Below are 8,773 nucleotides of genomic sequence, written 5' to 3'. Positions count from 1 at the left end.
AACGTACGAGCCACAGCCCGGCTGATCCGGAACTGACTTTAGGTGCTTGTCCAGTGCCAGCTTGAAGACTGCCAGGGGTCTGTTGGTAATCCCCCTTATGTGTGCTGGGAGGCAGTTGAACAGTCTCGGGCCCCTGACACTTATTGTATGGTCTCTTAACGTGCTAGTGACACCCCTGCTTTTCATTGGGGGGATGTTGCATCGTCTGCCAAGTCTTTTGCTTTCGTAGTGAGTGATTTTCGTGTGCAAGTTCGGTACTAGTCCCTCTAGGATTTTCCAGGTGTATATAATCATGTATCTCTCCCTCCTGCGTTCCAGGGAATACAGGTTTAGGAACCTCAAGCGCTCCCAATAATTGAGGTGTTTTATCTCCGTTATGCGCGCCGTGAAAGTTCTCTGTACATTTTCTAGGTCGGCAATTTCACCTGCCTTGAAAGGTGCTGTTAGTGTGCAGCAATATTCCAGCCTAGATAGAACAAGTGACCTGAAGAGTGTCATCATAAATAGGCACATATCAAGTCAGGAATCGGTAATAGCGGTTCCTCACATCAAGGTAAGAGGAATAAGTACCTCAGTAAGGGTAACCCAGTTAATAAGAGGTCAGGCAAGGGAAAGAGAGACTGCCTCTTCTGCCAGGGTACTCATTTCACTAAAAATTGTAATGCCTATAATTCATGGGATGTCTAGACAATCATAATGTAAAGGATTGTCATACCAAATTGAACATTTGCTATCAATGCAACAAGAGAAGGCACCATATAGTTATGTGCAGGGTTGTATGTGATTCTTATAATAATGGTGACAATAATGATAATGTTAATAACCCTGACACTACAGTGACTGATGTAAAGGTTGCAGCTAATGGCAATAATGATGGCCTAGCTGAGGTAGCCTTGCCGGTGTTGGATGTAATAATTCAGGATAAAGGGCATAAATCCAAAACCATGCGGCGTCACTCTCCTCAACCCTGGTACGGGCCATGTAATGTATGGCAGACTACCGCCTAGTAATAATGACTAGAGGAAGTAGTGAATGCAGTCACGGTGTCTTGCTCATAAAAGGTCAACCCAGTACAAGTATTCTTCTATCGAGAATGATGTTGAACCAGTCTAATTTGTGGGAGCTGGACAGCATAGGGATTAATATAAATGAGGAAAGTCCAAATGATTCCATTACTCAGGAAGATTTAGATTTAGATTTTGCCACCGAAGTGGCTAGTTTATTGTGCACCCCATATCCATCCTGTGGACGGTAGCGCGAGAGCATATGGATACACAAAAGGCCTAGGAACTAGGCCCCAAAGGGTCAACAGGAATACATATGGATTTATATCTACATATCTATAGTTCACTTATCTGTTACAAGCAAATTTAGGAAATTTGCTTAGTATATCTGGTATCTTATTTTCATTAATAAGATATCTTGACATGTCACATAGGTTATTATACTGTCTGTCTCTGTATTCCTCAATAAGTGGACAATTAAGCACATAGTGTTCAAGAGAGTGACCATATGCCTGATCACATAATTTACATTTAGTTTGATCATCATCTGTGTGTCTCCCAAACTGCTAGAAGTACTTGTAACCAAGCCTAAGCCTGGCCACTACAACATCAGTCAGTCTGTTCACATTGCAAGTTGCTCCATAAACATACTTATCTACGTTCATGTTATCATAGTGGGTTATAGATCTACTCAGGCTTCTAACTGCATTCCTATAACAATCATTTTCATTATTTACTTCTCTCCTAATATTATTCCTAATGCTAGACACAGTTATACCAAAGTTATATTCTACATTCTCCTTCTCGATACTCTTCTTGGCTAACATATCAACTTTATCATGAAGGAGTAATCCAATGTGTGATGGGATCCATAGCAATTGTACATTAATTCCTTTGTCCCTAATTTTTGAGTATCTATACCTGGCTTCCCCAATGAGCATGTTGTTGGAGTCATTATATGAGCCAAGAGCCTTCAATGATGACATAGAATCAGTAATGATGATAGAGTCAAGCTCAGTGTCATAGGTTAGCTTTAGCGCCATTAGGATTGCAAACAATTCAGTTTGCAGTGTAGACGCCCAGTTGTTAATTCTTATGCCTAACTCAACAAATTTATTATCGTTCTTAACTAGGGAGGTGGCAACAAGAGCAGATGCAGCCCTGCCAGAAGACTCCTGTTTAGATCCATCAGTGTATATAACTAGTGATAACTTGATTTTTAGATTTTGCCACCGAAGTGGCTAGTTTATTGTGCACCCCATATCCATCCTGTGGACGGTAGCGCGAGAGCATATGGATACACAAAAGGCCTAGGAACTAGGCCCCAAAGGGTTAACAGGAATACATATGGATTTATATCTACATATCTATAGTTCACTTATCTGTTACTATAGATAACTTGTTACTACCAGCTAGGTGAGAAATTTCTTCTTGAGCAGTTGCTCTAACAAGAGATTTAAGGAAGGGATTACTAGCTATGGAAAATTTTCTAGGGTGCTTACCTGTATGTACCTCAACATTATATACATACCAGTAATCTCATTGGGAGACAATCATATTGTTTACCGTAGTCACCCCGTGTAGACATGTGAGAAAACTTAACCACCCCTGGTCGCACCAAGTGGTCCCCTCGACCTCACAATCTTATCCATATCTATCCGAGACCAGTATGGATTGGGTAGCACCCACAAGTACGGTGCTACTAATTAATTGTGGACTGTATAGATTATATTAGTTTAACTGAATGAAGGGGGGGGGGTAGGACACACATGGATACATCCGTCAAGGAAAACATTTGTACATAATCCCACTACTTACCAGATGTTCTCTGGTGGTCACTTGATGTAGCTGGATCACTCGTAACCTATCTAATTATAACATACCACTACTGGCCAGTCTAAGGTTGCTATAACTAGAAGGGTTACTTAACTGTGGGTGATTGATATTCCTCATTTCTTGATTCACCATCTCATTTTCGATGTCCTGCTACACCGACACGATTCTCATTCCAGCAGGACGAGGTATCCGCTGGTTTGTCCTGCTTTAGACGTCGTGACTCAAGGAGTTTCCCTTTCCTCGTCTCGTTAACAACGAGGTCTAGCGTGTTCACTCGGAGCAAACGACTTATTTCACTTCACATATTCTCTTAACTTAGCGTTATTATCATTAATTACATTACAATTCACAAGCCGATTTAACGTCTCATAACTATTATACAAACTAGAGGTCACTCCATTAAGATCTGAGACCGATGAGTGATGATTAATCCAAGGGTAATTTTCCCCAGGACACAGTCCATTGTGACGCGTCAGTCACCCGGTCCTTCTCTTATCACACTTTTACCACTCTATTACTGTGGTCCCGTAAATCCCGTTCCCTCACTCTCCACCAGGAACAATTACGACACTTCTTATTATGAAATGAGGCCTGTATTAATCCTTAGGCCACCGTGAACGTCAATTTCGTGGTTCCATGTTTTCTCAGCTTCCTCACCACCATTCAAAACAATACGCGCCAATCCCCCGCACATCCGCGCATGCGCAAAGGGAACTCTTGGTTCTACTCTTATTTTCAAATACATTTTTGACCCATATAGACACATTAAACACCTATTAGGCACTATAGTTTCGGAAAATTAAAAAATTTTCCACACTGCGGCCGGGCGGAGGTCGTTGCTAGACGACTTACATAATGTGGAGTACAATTTTTTCCATCTTCACTGGCCACCCATATTTATTGAACTCTCAAAATGGACTAATTGGTGTTCCATTCTCTTAGGGGCATAAGCCTATGCTCCCTGGATTAAGTTATTGGGCATACTGGAATTTTGAGACTTTACCAATAACAAGTCTCTCAGTATCCCAAGTCAGCCCCAGCACATTACTGCATACAGGAACCAACTCCATGGCCATCTATATTTATTGATCCCTCAAAATGGACTAATTAGTGTTCCATTCTCTCAGGGGCATAAGCCTATGCTCCCTGGATTAATTTATTGGGCATACTGGAATTTTGAGACTTTAACAATAACAAGTCTCTCAGTATCCCAAGTCAGTCCCAGCACATTTCTTCATTATTTCATTAACCCCTTCACATATCCTCATTAGTTCCTCTTCAGTTGACGTCACACCCGGAAATTGTCCACATAAGATTATTTACCCAATTACTTCGCTCAGTGGACCGCCTGTGCACTTAAGGTGTGCATTTATCGTCGCCTGAAGTAAGAACAATTTATTATTTAACTGCTTATTAATTATATCATTATAAGCAGTCAACAATTTTGGTGTCTTGCTCAGTTCGCAGAGCTGGGTCCTTTAACTGTCCATACGCCATCCTATAATTAGTAGGTAATTCTGGACGGTCAAGCTTCCACGGAAGTCGCACCCAGTAATGTCCAGATTCACATTTAACATCCTTCAGGTATTGTTCCTGAGTAAAGGAATCATTTGGACTTTCCTCATTTACATTAATCCCTATGCTGTCCAGCTCCCACAAATTAGACTGGTTCAACATCATTCTCGATAGAAGAATACTTGTACTGGGTTGACCTTTCATGAGTAAGACACCGTGACCGTATTCACTACTTCCTCTAGTCATTATTACTAGGCGGTAGTCTGCCATATATTACATGGCCCGTACCAGTGTTGAGGAGAGTGACGCCGTATGGTTTTGGATTTATGCCCTTTATCCTGAATTTTTACATCCAACACCGTCAAGGCTACCTCAGCTAGGCCATCATTATTGCCATTAGCTGCAACCTTTACATCAGTCACTGTAGTGTCAGGGTTATTAACATTATCATTATTGTCACCATTATTATAAGAATCACATACAACCCTGCACATAACTGTATGGTGCTTTCCCTTGTTGCATTGATAGCAACTGTTCAATTTGGTATGACAATCCTTTACATTATGATTGTCTAGACATCTGATAAATCTGTCAAGTTCTTTCATTCTTTCCACTTTAATATCCCATGAATTACAGGCATTACAATTTTTAGTGAAATGAGTACCCTGGCAGAAGAGGCAGTCTCTCTTTTCCTTGCCTGACCTCTTATTAACTGGGTTACACTTACTGAGGTACTTATTCCTCTTACCTTGATGTGAGGAACCACTATTACTGATTCCTGACTTGATATGTGCCTATTTAACTCTTAACTATGATTATTACCACTGGGATTATTTTTCCCTTTTGAGGCTTGACAGATACTTCAGAGTCATTATGTGTTATATCCTTAGAACTGTTTGGCTGACTGGTCTGCAATTGAACAATTAATTCCTGCCGACCTAGTCTGATTTCCTCCAGACCGTACTACGGAGGTTTTGGCAAACACACCCTTTGCATTAATAGGTTGATCAACTGCCTGGCTTACACCCTTTAATTTATTCAAAGCCTTACTTTTACAAGACAGTTTTTCTTCCAATTCGTAATGTTGATTAATTAAAACATTCATTTCCATTCCATCTGCACAATTCTCTAGCAGATCTCTTTCACAGTCTTTAAACCACAATTTGTACCAATCAAATCTACTCTCTAAAGCATCTAAATATAACTTTAATTCATTAGGGTTCACGGTTCTTTGATTCACTAAATCAAATGCCTTCGTCACATGGCTTTTAATAGCCTGTAATGATGCTTTCATTACTCTAAAATTCACGGACTTGTCAGCCACATTAACTCCATTAGATCCAGTCATGGTTAGAGAATTATTAATCACTGATTATACAACTTAAGTAGGCGCCTTATAAGAGTAATTCTTGCACTTTACTCTTGTATAAATCCTAGCCACACATGTGGTAGCAATTAATTGGGCTAATTGTCATCCATCACACGATCGATTAAACTTGTGCACCCTACACCCACTTCCTTCAATCAGTCACTTAATTATTAAGTAATTAATTCAATTAATTTTTTCACTGATTGCATCCGTTTTCGAAGGACCAACGGGCAGATATGGAAAATTTTCTAGGGTGCTTACCTGTATGTACCTCAACATTATATACATACCAGTAATCTCATTGGGAGACAATCATATTGTTTACCGTAGTCACCCCGTGTAGACATGTGAGAAAACTTAACCACCCCTGGTCGCACCAAGTGGTCCCCTCGACCTCACAATCTTATCCATATCTATCCGAGACCAGTATGGATTGGGTAGCACCCACAAGTACGGTGCTACTAATTAATTGTGGACTGTATAGATTATATTAGTTTAACTGAATGAAGGGGGGGGGGTAGGACACACATGGATACATCCGTCAAGGAAAACATTTGTACATAATCCCACTACTTACCAGATGTTCTCTGGTGGTCACTTGATGTAGCTGGATCACTCGTAACCTATCTAATTATAACATACCACTACTGGCCAGTCTAAGGTTGCTATAACTAGAAGGGTTACTTAACTGTGGGTGATTGATATTCCTCATTTCTTGATTCACCATCTCATTTTCGATGTCCTGCTACACCGACACGATTCTCATTCCAGCAGGACGAGGTATCCGCTGGTTTGTCCTGCTTTAGACGTCGTGACTCAAGGAGTTTCCCTTTCCTCGTCTCGTTAACAACGAGGTCTAGCGTGTTCACTCGGAGCAAACGACTTATTTCACTTCACATATTCTCTTAACTTAGCGTTATTATCATTAATTACATTACAATTCACAAGCCGATTTAACGTCTCATAACTATTATACAAACTAGAGGTCACTCCATTAAGATCTGAGACCGATGAGTGATGATTAATCCAAGGGTAATTTTCCCCAGGACACAGTCCATTGTGACGCGTCAGTCACCCGGTCCTTCTCTTATCACACTTTTACCACTCTATTACTGTGGTCCCGTAAATCCCGTTCCCTCACTCTCCACCAGGAACAATTACGACACTTCTTATTATGAAATGAGGCCTGTATTAATCCTTAGGCCACCGTGAACGTCAATTTCGTGGTTCCATGTTTTCTCAGCTTCCTCACCACCATTCAAAACAATACGCGCCAATCCCCCGCACATCCGCGCATGCGCAAAGGGAACTCTTGGTTCTACTCTTATTTTCAAATACATTTTTGACCCATATAGACACATTAAACACCTATTAGGCACTATAGTTTCGGAAAATTAAAAAATTTTCCACACTAGCAATGAGCTTCTTGGGAGGGTCTTGTAGGTATGTGATATTAAATGAACACATCTTCCTTGGAGGGGTGAAATGCTCTTGTTGCCTACAGTGATACAGTTCATGCAGGTTATAAAACTTAATGCAATTGCACGTTTTCACAATCCATTTAGGTCTGTGTGTATTTACCTGTAGACACTTGGTAAGATTCACTGTGACAGTGTCTGGCTCGTTTCTCAACATTCTAATACCGAGTACAGTGTTAATTTCAACAATCCTATCACTGATACTAGAAATACCAAGCTCCTTCCTCATGTTAAGAACTTTTGTAGATCTGGGACAGCCAAGAATAATCCTGAGAGCTTCATTTTGCATTAACTCCAAGGGTCGGAGAGAACTTTCTCTAGCTAATATCAACATGGGAGCAGCATAATCAATTAAGGACCTAACATAGGCTATGTACATCATTCTCACGATTCTCACATTTGCACCATAGTTGGGATTGTAGCCAGCAACAGCTTTGAGAGCATTTAGCCTAGCTTTACATTTCTTGTTTAGTTGTGGTATAGTGGATTTGTTAAAGGGTACATCTACACCAAGATATCTGTAAGTTTTAACGTAGCTAATGATTTCACCCTGCAAATAGATTGGTGGGGGATGTCGTTTGCTTGTTAATATCTTAGTTTTAGAGGAAGATATTATGAGGCCTAGTCGATTACAAATTGCTTGAACTTCATTAAGAATGGTGTTCATCTTCTTATGCCCTGTTGTATGGATCATGATATCATCAGCATAGCTTATAGCTATATGTTTAGGTGAGGCAGGTAGAGCATTTAGGAGAGCATTAATCAGAATATTAAATAGCATGGGACTAAGAACTCCTCCCTGCGGTGTACCTAAAGACATTTCTTTAGAATCACTTCTGAAGCCTTGGTAAAGGACAGAGGATACTCTATTTGACAGGTATCCTATTATCCAGCAGAGTAAGCTACCACCAATATTCATTTTGGCTAGTTCATGTAGTATAATGGTTCTGTTCGCAATATCAAATGCAGATTTTAGATCAAGAAAAGTGGTAAAACTAGTAGAGGTGTGTGCAGTGAGAAAGGTGGAAATGCAGTTCTGCACACTTTTACCTTTCATAAACCCATAGAGGTAGGGGGAAAGTTGATGTCTGATTCTGTAGTACAGTCTGTTAAGCATCATTCTTTCAAAAGTTTTACAAAGACAACTAGTTAAGGAGATCGGCCTAAATGTATCAGGCTGTTGGGGCTTAGGGATAGGCACAATGAGACTATTGGTCCAGGAAGTAGGAAGAACGCCCTCAATGTAACTGAGATTATACAGTGCCAACAAAGGGTTATCAGGCACGTGCCTTAGAGTTCTGAGAATATCATAGGTTATACCATCCTCTCCAGGAGCAGTTGATCGACCTTTGGTTAATGCATTATCTAATTCATACTCGGTAAAGAGGCAATCACTCTCATCAATATTTTGGCTCATAAAATTAACCAGTTTCAACATTTCTTCAGATGTACTCTCTAATTTTTTTCTAATATGAGATGGAAGGCTTTCATGCCTGGATGTTTTGGACCAGTCATTTATGAGGTCATTTGCTTTTTCAAGAGGAAAGGGATGAGCAACATTGCCAGTCTTT

This window comes from Cherax quadricarinatus, chromosome 8 (genome assembly GCF_038502225.1).
Source record: "Cherax quadricarinatus isolate ZL_2023a chromosome 8, ASM3850222v1, whole genome shotgun sequence".
Classification (NCBI taxonomy): Eukaryota; Metazoa; Arthropoda; class Malacostraca; order Decapoda; family Parastacidae; genus Cherax; species Cherax quadricarinatus.
This window is presented reverse-complemented; position numbering follows the sequence as displayed.